Source organism: Oncorhynchus nerka, linkage group LG6 (genome assembly GCF_034236695.1).
Source record: "Oncorhynchus nerka isolate Pitt River linkage group LG6, Oner_Uvic_2.0, whole genome shotgun sequence".
In the NCBI taxonomy this organism is placed as follows: Eukaryota; Metazoa; Chordata; class Actinopteri; order Salmoniformes; family Salmonidae; genus Oncorhynchus; species Oncorhynchus nerka.
Window position 1 is genome coordinate 66,815,213 of NC_088401.1, and position 18,770 is coordinate 66,833,982.

Genomic DNA, 18,770 nt, shown 5'->3' on the forward strand with positions numbered 1-18,770 from the left:
ATGCAAGCTCAAATTATCTGCACTTACATGTACATTATTCATCCTGTAAAATCTAATTCCCTGTCTTCTCCTTCTTTCTCTCTTTTACCAATTCTGCTCGCTCTCTCTTTCTCTATTTCTTCTCACACCACCTCTCAGCCTTGCTTTAATTCTTATTGATCTCTGCACTCTATTCATCTTTGTCCTCTTGCTGTTCTGGAAATGTGGAGGGCACTGACATGACTGGCTGTGCGCTTACCTGACTGACTAATAGACGTTATCAGGCCACTTGGAAAGGTAATCAGCCTACTCATTACTCTGGATTGGAATAACCCCAAAGTGCTCCCTCCTTCTGGGACCTCTTCCCATGACTCTTGGCCCTCTATCTCTCCCATGCTAAGTTCTTTCTAGACCTTTTTTTAATTGATAGCAAGTTCCCATTTAGAACTGAATAAATCTTCACATCTGTAGTCAATGCTCAGCTTACAACTGTATTTCTTTACCTGTAACCTCTCCCTTTCTCCAATACACCTGGACTTCTGCTCAAAGCAAACCCAAAGTGTTTGTATGTTTCACACAAGTTACAGACACATAAATACCCCCAAGACATGCTAACCTCTCACCATTACAATAACAGGGGAGGTTAGCATTATTGGGGAGGTATGATATTTGTGCATCTAACTTTGTCACTCATCATTATTCAAGATTCATTCAGGACTATCCATAATCATGGTAGCATCCACATTAATGTAGAAGTGTTTAGACACATGTTCTATTCTTATTTACAATTTTAAAAAGTAACTCTAAAATGACACAAAACATTATTTACCATTCATTTCTATGGGCACAACATAATCTGAAACAAGACCAAAACAAACAGCAAATACATCCAACAAGTTTGTAAAGTCATAAGCTTGATGTACTGTAATAATTGCGTGCTATGAATATGGGACCAAATACTAAACATTTGACTACTTTATAGACATAAGTAAATTCGTCCCAATAATGTTGGTCCCCTAAAATGGGGGGACTATGAACAAAAAGTGTTGTAATTTTTGAACAGTTCACCCGATATGGATACAGATACCCTGAAATAAAAGCTGACAGCTCGCACGTTAACCTCACAGTCATTATATAATTTAAAATCTAAAGTCCTGGAATACATAGCCAAAACAACAACAAAAATGGTTACTGTCCGAATACTTTTGGAGCTCATTGTATGTACAGTGTGGTGTCCCTCAGGGCAGTAGCCTTAGGCCGTTACTCTTCTCTATTTTTACAAATGATTTGCCACTGGTCTTACAAGAAGCTGGAATGACTATGTATGTGGATGATTCCACACTCTATCTATGTCACCATCCAAAGCCAGTGAGCGCACTGAAATTCTAAATAAGTAACAAAAAAAGGTGATTAATAATAAACTAGTCTTAAATATAACTAAAACTAAAAGCATTGTATTTGGTTCAAAACATTCTCTAAGACCTAAACCTCAACTGGAGTTGTGCATAAAGTGTGTGACCATTGAGCAAGTTGAGGATGCTAAACTCCTAGGTATAACAGTGGATGGTCAATTATCATGGTCAAATCATATTAACACAGTTGCTGTGAAGATGGGGAGGGCATTGTCTGTTATAAAAATCAACTGTACTAATTGTTCAGAGGCTCTGGTCTTGTCCGATCTTCATCACTGTCAGGTAATATGATCAAGTGCAGCAAAGAAAGACCTAGCAAAGCTGCAGCTGGTTTAAAACCGAGCATCATGCCTTGCCCTTAACTGCACATACAGAACTAACATCAACAACATACAAGCCAGTCTTTCCTGGTTGAGGGTTGACCAGAGAGTAACTGCTTCTCTGGTGTTTATGGGAAATTAAAATTGAGTGATGAAAATTCCAGATTTCAGATAACATTCAGCTCAGACACCAATTCATACCCCACAAGACAGGTCCAAAAGAAATTCATGGAAACACAGTATTATAGTGAGCCATGTTCACATGGAAGTCCCTTCCATCTTCAATTACTCAAGCAAACAGCAAAATTATCTTTATATTGTTTATATATCATTGTATTTAACATGTGTGGCACTGTCCTTGTCTATCCCCCCCCAAAAACTTGGTTGACCGAAAGTCGTCTGTTCTTTCGACCAATTGATTGGTGTATTTTTCCATATATAGATACACCCTGTGTGTTTTAATAAAATCAACTTCACGCTTGTCTGATGCTAATTGATGAAATAAGACACAAGACTCAAGAGGGAGCCAGAGATCAAGAAGATAAAAACCTTAACCTTAACTGACCATCCTTCTCCTCCTACTGGCTTTCGCAGATTCTGACATTACTCTCCTGAAGTTGCCGGTAATAGGTTACAAGCGGAGACGGCAACCTTTCTCATGTGGAATGCCAATATATCTTACAATATCTACCGACATGCGTGCCAGTTATGGTTTTCATTTAATTTATAATAATGTTTTCGTATCTAAAAAACCTAAACTTCTATTGCCAACTACTGTATTTAAAATAATCTACATAAAGCCAACAAATACAAAACATTGTAGCATGCAAGGTAGAAAATATCCTGACAAAAAATTTACTATGTGTGGCCTGTCTGCAACAAACTTGGAACATTGTATCACCTATCAACTTGTGGGTCTAGCCCGAAGCTTGTTCTAGCAACATTGTATAAAATATTCTGGTCCCTCAGAGTTTCCTGCTCCAGTGAGCTCGGGACAGACACAGCTGTAGGCAATTTTTCGCAAGGGATAAGAGCTCATCAGGTAGACCTATTTTATGATGATTCCACTGGATCAGAGCATGACATTTTTCCTTTTCACGCTGAGTGGTTATCGACAGGGAGAGAGATGGAAAAAAATTTTTCTAATTCATTCAGAAACTATTGTCATTCTCAATGGATTTTAAAACAGACTTTGTTTGCTTCCTGTCTGAGGTGAAGAAAACATTACTTTGAGAAGCTACACAGCTCATTAGTGGTGGTGCGTTTAGCCAATTAGAAATGCTATCAGATCCCCAAATGGGCACCTAGAAGGCCGGCATCCCGGAGTCGCCTCTTCACTGTTGACGTTGAGACTGGTGTTTTTGCGGGTACTATTTAATGAAGCTGCCAGTTAAGTACTTGAGAGGGGTTTGTTCCTCAAACTACACACTAATGTACTTGTCCTCTTGTTCAGTTGTGCACTGGGGCCTCCCACTCCTCTTTCTATTCTGGTTAGAGACAGTTTGCGCTGTTCTGTGAAGGGAGTAGTACACAGCGTTGTACGAGATATTCAGTTTCTTGGCAATTTCTCACATGGAATAGCCTTCATTTCTCAGAACAAGAATAGACTGATGAGTTTCAGAAGAAAGTACTTTGTTTCTAGCCATTTTGAGCCTGTAATCGAACCCACAAATGCTGATGCTCCAGACACTCAACTAGTATAAAGAAGGCCAGTTTTATTGCTTCTTTAATCAGTACAACAGTTTTCAGCTGTGCTAATATAATTGCAAAAGGGTTTTCTAATGATCAGTTAGCCTTTTAAAATTATAAACTTGGAATAGTTAACACAACGTGCCATTGTAACACAGGAGTGATGGTTGCTGATAAATGGGCCTCTGTACGCCTATGTAGATATTCATTTTTTTATTTTTAAATCAGCCGTTTCCAGCTACAATAGTCATTTACAACATTAACAATGTCTACACTATTTCTGATCAATTTGATGTTATTTTAATGGACGAATATTTGCTTTTCTTTCAAAAACAAGGACATTTCTGTATTCCAGTGGAGAATAATGACGCGTGTATTCCAGTCGAGTATAATGACGCGTGTATTCCAGTGGAGAATAATGACGCGTGTATTCCAGTGGAGAATAATGAGATTCCAGTGGAGAATACGACGTGTATTCCAGTGGAGAATAATGACGCGTGTATTCCAGTGGAGAATAATGACGCGCGTGTATTCCAGTGTATTCCAGTGGAGAATAATGACGCGTGTATTCCAGTGGAGAATAATGACGCGTGTATTCCAGTGGAGAATAATGACGCCAGTGTATTCCAGTGGAGAATAATGACGCGTGTATTCCAGTGGAGAATAATGACGCGTGTATTCCAGTGGAGAATAATGACGCGTGTATTCCAGTGGAGAATAATGACGCGTGTATTCCAGTGGAGAATAATGACGCGTGTATTCCAGTGGAGAATAATGACGCGTGTATTCCAGTGGAGAATAATGACGCGTGTATTCCAGTCGTGAGAATAATGACGCGTGTATTCCAGTGGAGAATAATGACGCGTTTCCAGTGGAGAATAATGACGCGTGTATTCCAGTCGAGAATAATGATTCCAGTGGAGAATAATGACGTGTATTCCAGTCGAGTATAATGACGCGTGTATTCCAGTCGAGTATAATGACGCGTGTATTCCAGTGGAGAATAATGACGCGTGTATTCCAGTGGAGAATAATGACGCGTGTATTCCAGTGGAGAATAATGATTCCAGTCGAGAATAATATTCCAGTGGAGAATAATGACGTGTATTCCAGTCGAGAATATTCCAGTGGAGAATAATGACGCCAGTGGAGAATAATGATTCCAGTGGAGAATAATGACGCGTGTATTCCAGTGTGGAGAATAATGACGCGTGTATTCCAGTGGAGAATAATGACGCGTGTATTCCAGTGGAGAATAATGACGCGTGTATTCCAGTGGAGAATAATGATTCCAGTGGAGAATAATGACGTGGAGAATAATGTATTCCAGTGGAGAATAATGACGCGTGTATTCCAGTGGATTCCAGTGAGAATAATGACGCGCGTGTATTCCAGTCGAGAATAATGACGCGTGTATTCCAGTGGAGAATAATGACGCGTGTATTCCAGTGGAGAATAATGACGCGTGTATTCCAGTCAAGAATAATGACGCGTGTATTCCAGTGGAGAATAATGACGCGTGTATTCCAGTCGAGAATAATGACGCGTGTATTCCAGTCGAGAATAATGACGCGTGTATTCCAGTGGAGAATAATGACGCGTGTATTCCAGTGGAGAATAATGACGCGTGTATTCCAGTGGAGAATAATGAAGCGTGTATTCCAGTCGAGAATAATGACGCGTGTATTCCAGTCGAGAATAATGACGCGTGTATTCCAGTCGAGAATAATGACGCGTGTATTCCAGTGGAGAATAATGACGCGTGTATTCCAGTGGAGAATAATCGAGAATAATGACGCGTGTATTCCAGTCGAGAATAATGACGCGTGTATTCCAGTCGAGAATAATGACGCGTGTATTCCAGTCGAGAATAATGACGCGTGTATTCCAGTGGAGAATAATGACGCGTGTATTCCAGTGGAGAATAATGACGCGTGTATTCCAGTGGAGAATAATGACGCGTGTATTCCAGTCGAGAATATTGACACGTGTATTCCATTTGAGAATAATGACGTGTGTAAGAGGGGAAAATGCACATATTCACTGAGTGTACAAAACATTAGGAACACCTGTTCTTTACATGACATGGACTGACCAGGTGAAAGCTATAATCCCTTATTGGTGTCACCTGTTAAATCCACTTCAATCGGTGTAGATGAAGGGGAAGAGACAGGCTAATTCATTATTAGCCTTGAGACAACTGAGACATGGTATGGGAGTAAGTGCCAGGCGAACCTGTTTGAGTGTGTCAAGAACTGCAACGATGCTGGGTTTTTCACACACAACAGTTTCCTGTGTATATCATGGATGGTCCACTACCCAAATGACATCCAGCAAACTTGACACAACTGGGAAGTATTGGAGTCAACATCAGCCAGCATCCCTGTGGTATGCTTTTGACACCTTGTAGGCCATGCCCCGACAAATCAAGGCTGTTCTGAGGGTAAAAGGGGGTGTCACACAATATTAGGATGGTGTTCCTAATGTTTTGTACACAGTGTATTTTCTAGATTTTTTTTTTCTTCTTCCTCACAGCAATTCCCATCAGGCTGACAGCTCTGTACAGAAAGTCTACGGCTCTAGTTTCCCTATCCGTTGACCTTTACCTCTTGGAAACCAAAGACACAGGCCAAAATAGGTTGCTTAATGACCCTGGCCCAAATCAATCCATTGGGATGAGATCAACATTACCACCACCACACCGCACCAATCATGAGGGCAGCCAGCGATACCAACCAGGCTACTGGATAATTGAGTTTCCCCTTCAGGCCCAGGAAACATAGGCAAATGGACAAAAGAGACCCCAGAGAGGGAGGGAGGGAAGGATTGAGAGGGAGAGATGGGGAAAAAGAGAAATAGAAAGGGAGAGACAGAAAAGGAGACAGAGCAAGAGATGGAGAGAGAGAGAGATGGAGAGGCGGAGGAGCATGACAAATCCGATGGCTAGAGGACAGATACAGGCCTTTTGACCACAGCTGAAACAGCCTCATCTCCTGCCCTTATTGAATCCTGTATTCGTCGATAACAGTATTTCCTGCCAAAGAAAATAGTACTGGGGAGCAATTACCTCAACGAGCCTGTCAATTTCATTTGGGGGATAGAGGGAACATGGCTGGTGTTTTTCTCCCCCCCTCCTCTCTCTCTTCATCTATCTTTCCATCTCGACCTCACTTTATTACTCTACAGTATTGCTATTCATCCCTCTGGTTCTCCTCAACCAGCGCGAGGTGCCTAAAACCGGGGCAAAAGGAGAGGGAGTGCATGCCAAGGCAGGTTGCACCTCCACATGTCATCTTCACCTATAATGAGACAATAACAAGCTGGCAGCCTCCACTGCCGCCCGGTCCCCCACTCAACAAGAGTGATAGATACATTATTCAAGCTCTTTGTCAACTCACTGAGAAGCAGTGGGGAGGGCCTAGTGTCTGGAACAGTGCATCGGGAGATGCCTCTTTTTCTCTGCCTCTGTCCTTGGCTCTTTCACTGCCTGCCTCTCTCTCCCTGCCTCTCCCGCCTGCCACTCACACTCCCTGCCTTTCTCTCTCTCTTTGCCCCTCACACTCCTTGCCCATCTTGCCCTGCCTTTCTCCCTCTCTGCCACTCTCTCTCTCTCTGCCTGCCACTCGCTTTGTCTCTCTTCCTGCCTCTATCTTCATCTCTGCTTGTCTGCCTCTTGTCCGTCTCTGATGTGTACAGGAAGGGCATAATTAGGAGCCGATGGGAGTAGATGATAGTAGTGCAACACCATGTTATTCCCCTCTGTGTTATTCCCCTCTGTGTTATTCCTCCCTTTGTTATTCCTCTCAGAGTAATTCATCTCCGTGTGAGGTCACACAGTGCCATAATGATCCTGTTAAATTGTTAAAGTGTCATCTCAATCTGTCTAGTCAGATAACAAAAGTCCTAATATCAGTGGCAGGGTAATGTATGTGGGTGACTGTATGCATTTTAACACCCAAATTTGTGACAAAACTAAATAATTATCAGGCAAGAGGTGATTAAATATTTTCTTGTGCTCCATGTGTGTGAAAGAGAGAGACCGACACTTTTCAACAGCTAATATCATTACGCAAACGCACTATCTTAACTTTATGACTCAAAGGAGGAACATTCACAATGTGAACAGAGCGAAGCCACAATGTCAACAGAGCGAAGCCACAATGTCAACAGAGCGAAGCCACAATGTCAACAGAGCGAAGCCACAATGTCAACAGAGCAAAGCCACAATGTCAACAGAGCAAAGCCACAATGTCAACAGAGCGAAGCCACAATGTCAACAGAGCGAAGCCAGAGCGAAGCCACAATGTGAACAGAGCGAAGCCAGAGTGAAGCCACAATGTGGCCAGAGTGAAGCCACAATGTGAACAGAGCGAAGCCACAATGTGAACAGAGCGAAGCCACAATGTGAACAGAGCGAAGCCACAATGTGAACAGAGCGAAGCCAGAGTGAAGCCACAATGAGAGCTGAAAGCATAATAGCTACATTCGGTAGTAGTTGTGTAATAATGAATTGAATCATATTAACATTCTGTCTCACTAAATAAATGCCAGAAAAAGTGGGGGAATAATGAAACATCTAATTACCTCATCTTTGTGTATGTGATTAATGAAAGTTACCAGAGCGCCCCACTGATCTTACGGAAAATAATACAGATACAATCTGCCGCAATTAGTGCACATCAAGCAGTATCAAAGCCAAGTAGAATTATTTTCTTCCTTAATTTCATCCTCATTAGGGGTTGAGTGACAGGCATGCAGAAGGTGGGGGGGTGGGGGTGGACGGACTACAGAAACATGTGCACGTACGGGTTCATGTATGTACACACACAGCCCATACGCACACACCCGTATGTAAACAAACATCTTGAGTAATAGAATGTTTGTTGTATAGCGGTGGCTACCCTAGGAGGACACAAAGGTCAGTGTGGATCAGTTGAGATGCTAGCTGCCTGGACAATGAATTTCTCTAGCACAGCAGCCCTGCCTAAAGGACAGCAGTGGCAGCCCCTGCTGCCTGAAGATAAGGACATTTCATCTGTCCGGGGAGGCTGCTCTCTACTGCTCAGTGAGCAATTTCTCACCAGGACCCCATGGCCATGCTCTTTCTCCATCTCCTCCTCGCCACACTTCTAAAAGAGTTGTGTCCCAGTGGATGGTGCGTTTCATGTCAAGCCCGGGAGAGGAGGAGAGGGAAGGAGGAAGTGATGATGGTAATCACTTGAGTTACTGTATATTTTATTTTTCACACTGAGGCTTTGTTTTTCTTCCTCCTATTCTCTGTTACTCCTTCATACCTTTGCAGTAGAGACAACAGTATATCTAGCCACAGCAGTCTTTAATCCACATTATCCAAACCACCATAGTCCCTGTGCCCAAGAACACCAAGGTAACCTGTCTAAATTCATCTGTAGCCATGAAATGCTTTGAAAGTCTGGCTCACATCAACACCATCATCCCAGACACACTGGAGCCACTCTAATTCGCATACCGTCACAACAGATCCCAAAATGACGCCATCCCCCACCTGGACAAAAGGAACACCTACGTAAGAATGCTGTTCATAGACTACAGTTCAGCGTTCAACACCATAGCGCCCTACAAGCTCACCACTAAACTAAGGACTCTGGGACTGCAACTGCTCCTGGACGTCCTGACGGGCCGCCCCCAAGTGGTGAGAGTAGGCAACAACACATCTGCCACCCTGACCCTAAACACAGGGGCCCTTCAGGGGTACTTAATAGTCCCATCCTCTGCTACCTGTTCACCCACGACTGCGTGAGCGAGCACAACCCCAAAAACATAATTCAATTTGCAGACGACACAACGGTGGTAGGCCTGATCACAGATGACGATGAGACAGGGAGATAGAGACCTGGCAGTGTTGTGCCAGGACAACAACCTCTGCGTCAATGTCAGCAAGACAAAGGAGCTGATTTGGGACGACAGGAAACAGAGGGCCGATCACACCCCCATTCACATTGACAGGGCTGTAGTGGAGGGGGTCGAGAGCTTCCAGGTCCTCGGTGTCCTCATCACTAAGGATCAATCATGGTCCACACACACCAACACTGTCGTGAAGAGGGCACGACATGTATCTTCCCCCTTTGGAGGCTGAAAATATTTGCTACAGGACCTCAGATCCTCAAAAGGTTCTACAGCTGCATCATTGAGCGCATCTTATCACCACATTCTTATTGGCAGACAAAACAGCCATGGTTTCTCAAATGGCTGCCTTGCCTGGTTCACCAATTACTTCTCTGATTCTGATCGAGTTCAGTGTGTCAAATTGGAGGGCCTGATGTCCGGACCCTGGCAGTCTCTATGGGGGTGCCACAGGTTTCAATTCTCGGGCCGAATCTTCTCTGTATACATCAATGATGTCACTCTTGCTGCCTGTGATTCCCTGATCCACCTCTACGCAGATGACACCATTCTGTATACTTCCGGCCCTTTTTTGGAGACGGTGTTAACAAACCTCCAGACGAGCTTCAATGCCAAACAACTCTCCTTCTGTGGCCTCCAACTGCTCTTAAATACAAGTAAAACTAAATGTATGCTCTTCAACCGATCGCTGCCCATACCTGCCCGCCCGTCCAGCATCACTAATCTGGACGGTTCTGACTTAGAATATGTGGACAACTACAAATACCTAGGTGTCTGGTTAGACTGTAAACTCTCCTTCCAGACTTACATTAAGCATCTCCAATCCAAAATTAAATATAGAATCGGCTTCCTATTTCGCAACAAAGCATCCTTCACTCATGCTGCCAAACATACCCTTGTAAAACTGACCATCCTACCGATCCTCGACTTCAGCGATGTCATTTACAAAATAGCCTCCAACACTCTACTCAGCAAATTGGATGCAGTCCATCACAGTGCCATCCGTTTTGTCACCAAAGCCCCATATACTACCCACCACTGCGACCTGTGTGCTCTTGTTGGCTGGCCCTCGCTTCATACTCGTCGCCAAACCCACTGGCTCCAGGTCATATACAAGTCTCTGCTTGGTAAAGCCCCACCCTATCTCAGCTCACTGGTCACCATAGCAGCACCCACCCGTAGCACGTGCTCCAGCAGGTATATCTCACTGGTCACCCCCAAAGCCAATTCCTTATTTGACCGCCTTTCCTTCCAGTTCTCTGCTGCCAATGACTGGAACGAACCGCAAAAATCACTGAAGCTGGAGACTCATATCTCCCTCACTAGCTTTAAGCACCAGTTGTCAGAGCAACTCACAGATCACTGCACCTGTACATAGCCCATCTGCAAATAGTCCATCCAACTACCTCATCCCCATACTGTATTTATTTATCTTGCTCCTTTGCACCACAATATCTCTACTTGCATATTCATCTTCTGCATATAAATCACTCCAGTGTCTAATTGGTATATTGTAATTACTTCGCCACCATGGCCTGTTTATTGCCTTACCTCCCTTATCTTACCTCATTTGCACACACTGTATATAGATTTTCTTTATTCCATATGTAACTCTGTGTTGATGTATGTGTCGAAATTCATTGCTTTATTCATGGCCAGGTCGCAGTTGTAAATGAGAACTTGTTCTCAACTAGCCTACATGGTTAAATAAATGTGAAATGTGAAATAAAATAAAAAATCTTGACTGGCTGCATCACCACTTGGTATGGCAACTGCTTGGCATCCGACCGTAAGGCCCTACAGAGGGTACAGCGTACGGCCCAGTACATCACTGGGGAAAAGCTCCCTGCCATCCAGGACCTCTATACCAGGGGGTGTCAGAGGAAGGCCCTAAAATGTTCAAAAACTCCAGCCACCGAAGTCAAACTGTTCTCTCTGCTACCGCACGGCAAGCGGTAACAATGCACCAGGACCCTGAACAGCTTCTACCCCTAAGCTATAAGACTGCTAAATAGTTAACCAAATAGCTATCTGCATTGACCCTTTTTGCACTAACTATTATCGTTATTCATTGTGAATCTATTACTACGTGTTTTACTTTTCTATTATTTCTCTATTTTCTCTCTCTGCATTTTTACTGTAAGTCTACACCTGTTGTTTACGAAGCATGTGACAAATAAAATTTGATTCATATCTTAAACAAGGCAGTCTTTTGATGACAAACCCAAATCAAACAAAGCCAATGCCCTGTCCTTTGATTAAAGAGGTCCCCCTGGAAGGAGTTCCTAGCCTATTTCAAACAGCTCTAGTTCAAACAGCGCTCTTTCGCCACAACGAACTAAAAAATGTAACTTTCTCATTGGAAAAGCAGGACAGAGTGCCTTCTGGAACAACAGAGCGCACCTCGTTTGACATTTGACGATATTTTGGCAGCCTCTGCGCAGTGTGGATGAAGCACTTTCTTTCATGCAGCATGCCAGAACAGTTCTTCTACTGTTGGGAGAAATGATAATGCATGTTAATATACACCAGTTTATTAGGTACACCCTTCTAGCACTGGTTAGGACCCGCCTTTGCCTCTAGAACAACCTGAATTTTTCTGGGCATGGAAACTTTGCTCAATTGTTATCAAGGGACTTGATGTGCCAGGAAAACATTCCTCACGCCATTACACCACTGCCAGCAGCCTGTACTGTTGACACCAGGTAGAAAGGGGCTAAGGACTTGGACAGAAATCGGGATTCGTCAGACCAAGCAACTTTTTTCCACTCCTCAATTGTCCAGTGTTGGTGATCGCATGCCCACTGGAGCTGCTGCTTCTTGTTTTTAGCTGATAGGAGTGGAACCCAGTGTGGTCGTCTGCTGCAATATCCATCCGTGACAAGGACCAACGAGTTGTGCGTTCTGAGATTCTGTTCTGCCCAGCAGTGTTGTATTTATTTGGCTGTTTGTGGCCCGCCTGTTAGCTTGCACGATTTCTGCAATTCTCCTTCGACCTCTCATCAATGTGCTGTTTAGGTAAACAGGACTGCTGCCGACTGGATGTTTTTTGTTTGTCGCAACATTCTTGGTAAACTCTAGACACTGTCTTGTGTGAAAAGCCCCGGACGCCAGCAGTTTCTGAGATACTGGAACCGGCGCGCATGGCACCGACGATGATACCATGCTCAAAGTTTGTTAGGTCACTCGTTTTGCTCATGCTAATGTTTAATCTAACAGTAACTGGATGCCTGTCTGCCTGCTAAGTCATGGCTAAGTGTCTCCCCTATTATATATTGTTCATTTTAAACTGGTTTATTCATTCATAACATGGATTTACAGGGATAAAGGATACAATGTTCCATTAAATGGGTTTTAACCGTTTACATAAAATAAAATATTTTCCCAGATAAACTCAATTTTCTGGGAGGCATTATTTTAGAAAAAAAAATAAACATTGTTCAGTTGTTGCTTTCATAAGACATACGGTAGCACACAACAAGCACAAAGCCACGTCTCGCACTCGTGTGATTCGCTAAAATGAAATGACAAATTCTTTACTACATAAGGTCACTCGGTCACTCCCACTAAGACCAACGTTGACTCATTGATGTACCAGGCTTATATGCACTGTACACTCATAGCCTGGGGACAAGGTTACACTCATGTTGAAATACGGTAGTCATTTTCCAACTAGATGCCCTTGGCACTAGACACAATATCTGAACATTACATACGAGCTAAAATGGCATTTGACCACCTGCAGCAGCAAAACACCTTGATTTTAAACAATATATTGTATATGTGGTCAGAAAGTGACTACCAACAAGAGAGTGTGTGTGTGTGTGTGTGTGTGTGTGTGTGTGTGTGTGTGTGTGTGTGTGTGTGTGTGTGTGTGTGTGTTAGGCTGACCCCATTTCGTCGACTGGTCGATTGTTTGGTCGATAGGCTGTTGGTCAACCGAGATTTCTTTAGTCGAGCAGTAGCAAAAAAATATGTATTTATATATAAAGTACATTCGTAAAGTATTCAGACCCCTTGACTTTTTCCACATTTTGTTACGTTTACAGCCTTATTCTAAAATGGATTAAATGTTTTTTCCCCTCAATCTACACACAATACCCCATAATGACAAAGTTTTAGCAAATTTCTAAAAAGAAAAACTTAAATATCACATTTCCATAGGTTTTCAGACCCTTTACTCAGTACTTTGTTGAAGCAACTTGACAGCGATTACAGCCTCGAGTCTTCTTGGGTATGACGCTACAAGCTTGTCACACATGTATTTGGGGAGTTTCACCCACTCTTCTCTGCAGATCCTCTAAAGCTCTGTCAGTTTGGATGGGGAGCATCGCTGCACAGCTATTTTCTGGTCTCTCCAGATTGGGGTTCAAGTAATTTTTTTTGTACTGGTCTCCAGTGGGAATCGAACCCACAACCCTGCCGTTACAAGCGCCATGCTCTACCAACTGAGCCACACGGGACAAACAACACCAGACACACACACAGCAACTCATTGAATACACCATCAGGCTACCTCATTGTCATATCAAGCAGCACCTCGACCCACCTGACCACACACACCTTGCTCTCCTGCTGGCTCAGGCCCAGATATAGACGGGCTGCAGCAGACGATGGGGCCGTGTCAGCAGATCAGTGTCTTACACCAGTCCATAGAGACCTGACCCGCAGTAAGGCATCACCAATGATGCCTCTAATAGTATCTGAAAGACTTCCGAAAATATATTGAATGCCGCAGTGAGAATGGTGGAGCGGAGTTTAAACGGTATCATCAGTGATGGCATGATCATATCAGAAAAAGTCCTTCAAAATGATTGGGAAGTTCAAAACTTTTGCTAACAGTTTTGCAAAGATTCTTCTCAAGTTTCGACTTTTGCAATGTTACCCTTGCTGAAGAAGGAGAACATTTAAAAGACAGTTTTTCTGGAAAGAGGATATCAAGTGGAAACTTAGAGTCTGATAAATTAGATTTGAAGATGGACTCTAAACGTTGGTGATCCAGATATACTGTACGAACAAATCAATAAAACATTATTCACGTCAGAGAATCTGAAAAAACCTCGGAGCAACCCTGAAATGCATCTGAGAGATGACAGGACCAACCTGTTCCACAACCAACTAGAGGCTGTTGACTGATCAATCAAATCAAATCCTGGAGATAGGGTTCCGTCGGCACTCTAAGCCTGGCAAATTAATATCTAAATCAAATATTTAAACATCAAAGACTTTCTTTTTAAAGAAAGTATGTATGCGTACACATTGGGAGGCTGGGAGGTAGATAGAGTTCTACAGTGTGTAATTGACGAAGACAAGTTTCTAACATCATTATACAAAGAAATGTGTGTTTTTACCACTTTTGTCTTGATTGAGTTCTTGACATGGAACATTTTAAAGTAGCAACTGTTCTCTGAAAAATAAGACATCATTCCCAAAACAGAAAACAACAACTCCCATTGGCATTCTCAATCCCTGCAATGATTCAAGCTTCGAGGTTGTACAGAGAGGAATGATACAGCTTATTCAGTCTGGAGCATTTTGTTTGGGTGATTTGTTGTTTTTTCCCAAACTTGAAAAGACAGAAAGGTCTGGTGTGCATCTCAGGAAATTCTATTTCCTATTCCCTTACATCTTTTTCAAATGAGCCCTGGCCAAGTAAATAAAGCTCTAACTGACCGAGGCCGTGTTACAGTACTTTTCTCAACTGGCTCGAGACCATCACCTTAGAAAGCCCAGGATACTGCGGTGGAGGGGGTCAGAATCCCTGAGACCATCACCTTAGAAAGCCCAGGATACTGCGGTGGAGGGGGTCAGAACCTTGAGACCATCACCTTAGAAAGCCCAGGATACTGCGGTGGAGGGGGTCAGAACCTTGAGACCATCACCTTAGAAAGCCCAGGATACTGCGGTGGAGGGGGTCAGAACCCTGAGACCATCACTTTAGAAAGCCCAGGATACTGCGGTGGAGGGGGGTCAGAACCTTGAGACCATCACCTTAGAAATCCCAGGATACTGCTGTGGATGGGGTCAGAACCTTGAGACCATCACCTTAGAAAGCCCAGGATACTGCGGTGGAGGGGGTCAGAACCCTGAGACCATCACCTTAGAAAGCCCAGGATACTGCGGTGGAGGGGGTCAGGACCTTGAGACCATCACCTTAGAAAGCCCAGGATACTGCGGTGGAGGGGTCAGAACCTTGAGACCATCACCTTAGAAAGCCCAGGATACTGCGGTGGAGGGGTCAGGACCTTGAGACCATCACCTTAGAAAGCCCAGGATACTGCGGTGGAGGGGTCAGAACCTTGAGACCATCACCTTCTGAGAAAGCCCAGGATACTGCGGTGGAGGGGTCAGAACCTTGAGACCAAACACCTTAGAAAGCCCAGGATACTGCGGTGGAGGGGGTCAGGACCTTGAGACCATCACCTTAGAAAGCCCAGGATACTGCGGTGGAGAGGGTCAGGACCTTGAGACCATCACCTTAGAAAGCCCAGGATACTGCGGTGGAGAGGGTCAGGACCTTGAGACCATCACCTTAGAAAGCCCAGGATACTGCGGTGGAGAGGGTCAGGACCTTGAGACCATCACCTTAGAAACCCCAGGATACTGCGGTGGAGAGGTATCAGGACCTTGGCCTTGCTCTACTGATTTCCATATCCATCCCAACTTCTGAGTATAGAGAGCACATTGTTACATCCCAGCACACATGCACAAATGCGCGCAAACACACACACAGAGATAAAGAATATGCATAAGGATATATGAGTGAGTGATGGTACAGCACACACACACACAGAGATATGAAAAGTAAACATGCAAACACACAGAGAGTACAGAAACGTATGCGTGAATACACACACACAATTCACTGAGATAAGCATGTGCAGCAGCCACTCAATGGTGGCTGTTTACAGACAGATAGAAGCACACAGAGATATGCATGTGCAAACACACGCAGAGATATGCATGTGCGAACACACACAGAGATATGCATGCACATCTGTACAGTGCCAAGCACAGCCTCCTGATAAGAGGCGCTGCCAGTGCATACTTCACACAGAAATCATCTCCTTAGTTTTGTTGACGTTGAGTGTGAGGTTATTTTCCTGAACTTGCTACCCTCTCCACTACTGTTCCAGGGAAGTCCACAATCATCTCCTTTAGTACCCAGATGATTGAGTTGAGGCGCACGCAGTCGTGGGTGAACAGGGAGTACAGGAGAGGGCTCAGAACGCACGTGGGGCCCCCTGAGGGATCAGCGGGGACAAACATATCCACAACACTCTAAAATGGACACCCAAAGCCAATAAAATAGAGCTGATATGTCTAGTCTAACAATAATCTCCTACGGTCTCTCCTGATAACCTTTTCTGGGCTTTTGAATCAACCCTTTCAATTAAGAGCAAATGAATGTAAGACAAGAGGGACTGCTGTCACTCTGGATGGGGACAGCGCTGCCAGTCGTCCCTCTGCATTGCATGATTAATGAGTTTAGAAGAGTGGGTCTGTCTGCTTGCATGTGCCTCTTTCTGTGCTTGTGCATGTGTGTCTGTCTGCTTGCATGTGCCTCTTTCTGTGTTTGTGCATGTGTGTGTGTGTGTGTCTGTCTGCTTGCATGTGCCTCTTTCTGTGTTTGTGCATGTGTGTGTGTGTGTGTGTCTGTGTGCTTGCATGTGCCTCTTTCTGTGTGTGTTTGTGCGCGTAAGTGCAGAGTAGAGGAATCCTCCTCTAAGCCTCCCAGTGCTCTGCAGGACTCTTATCTGCACTGAATCTCAATGACACCTCAATAAAGACAGGAACAGATGCCAGCCAGAGCCAGCTAGCATACCTGCCTGAGACTCTGGAGAGAGAGAGTCATTTAAAAAGTAATGCAACCTCCCACTGCAGATCCTTATGGTATAGCTACAGGCACTGGAAGCACAAACTGACAAGAGGAAACATGAGAGCACTGCTTAATATAAAGACAGGACCGTGTGTGTGAGTTGTGTCAAACATGCAGATATGGTGCCGAAACCCCAGAAGACGACGCCACATCTAGCAATAACACTGTCATCATCCATGACAGACAGACACAATGATATGCAGGAAAGATGCCTTTCTGAGTTTCAAAAGGCACAGCGGACCAGGATCGTTGAGGAGAAGTTATGGATTTTCATCCAGCTAACTCAGCCTAATAATGTGCCCCAACGCTCAACCGGCGTGGAGCTTTCAATGGTACGCCGCCAGTCTCCTCCTTCCGCCAATCAATTTGTGAAGGTCCGCCGCGAGTGGCTCAATAAAGTCCTGAAAGGTCCTTGCAAAGCTATGAAGCACAATATTCAATATGCAAATTAGCCAGACATAAGAAAATAAAGGGAAGGCAAAATAGAAGACAAGACGGCATATCAAAGAGAGAGGCTTGGTAAATCTACCCACAGAACCTACTGTATAATTCAGCATATTTATACTATGTCAAGGAGAGGTAAACAACCTGGTTGTTTAACAAAGGTACTGTAAGTCACAGTGGATCTCATTTATAGAGTTTGGCGGCGGTCTCGCTTGCATTGATTGGACTGTGAGGTCATACTGAACTGTTCTCTGCACCTTCTACGGTGCAGGGACCACAGGAGGAGCCGTCCAGGGGGCAACGGACTGCTCCAACTAGCAAACCAAAGTTTAGGCAAAGGGCAAAGAAATGAGCGCAGGAAGACAAAAATGAGGGAGGCAACAGTAGAGATGTATTCCCCGATGTTGATGTACTCATTTCCCCTCCTCCTCTCTCACTTCTCTCTCTTCCCAAACCCCCTCTACAGGGTCATGAGATCAAACACGCACACAGCCTGAGCAACTGTTGGTTCACACTGGTCATTTTTCCCTTGTTCCCCAGAGACTGGACAGAACAACATTCCATCAGGTAAGTGATCTGTTGGTCTTGTGCTGCTCTAACAAAGCGTCTGAATGAAAGGGATACACACCACGTGTGATGAGTAATTATCCACTCTGACCTCTGTCCGTCTGTTTATATGACCATATGGAACATGCACAATTTTACTTATCAGACAATGAGAGAAAGAGAAAGAGAGAGACGGATAGAGAATGGAGAAAGATATGTTAGGGTCTGGGTGCATGAGTACAGTATTAGTGTGTGGGAATGTCGAGTGTGTTAGAGGTAAGTGGTAAATATAATGTATGTGTTGGCTGGTTCACTAATGATGTCCGATCCCCACAAGACTCAGAGGATAGATGGGCCGCTTCGCTGACAGGCACGACTGGCATGATTAATGACAATGAGTCTCCTAGTAGACCTGCCCAAGCTAGGTCTGTGTGCAGGTGGGGGGGCATTAATTATCCTGTTGAATGTAAAGGTGTAGACTAGACTAATTATCCTGTTGAATGGGAAGGTATAGTCTAGATTAATTATCCTGTTGAATGGGAAGGTATAGTCTAGATTAATTATCCTGTTGAATGGGAAGGTATAGTCTAGATTAATTAGCCTGTTGAATGGGAAGGT

General features: G+C 44.1%; 1 protein-coding gene and 1 non-coding gene across 6 annotated transcripts in view; both read right to left on the reverse strand.

Moving 5' to 3' along the window:
• Nucleotides 1–18,770, reverse strand: part of diaph2 (diaphanous-related formin 2) — a 736,531-nt gene that overhangs the window by 567,020 nt on the left and 150,741 nt on the right. The window lies entirely within an intron of this gene.
• Nucleotides 13,674–13,747, reverse strand: trnat-ugu (transfer RNA threonine (anticodon UGU)). The gene has a single exon. It is a non-coding gene; the product is annotated as a tRNA-Thr (tRNA).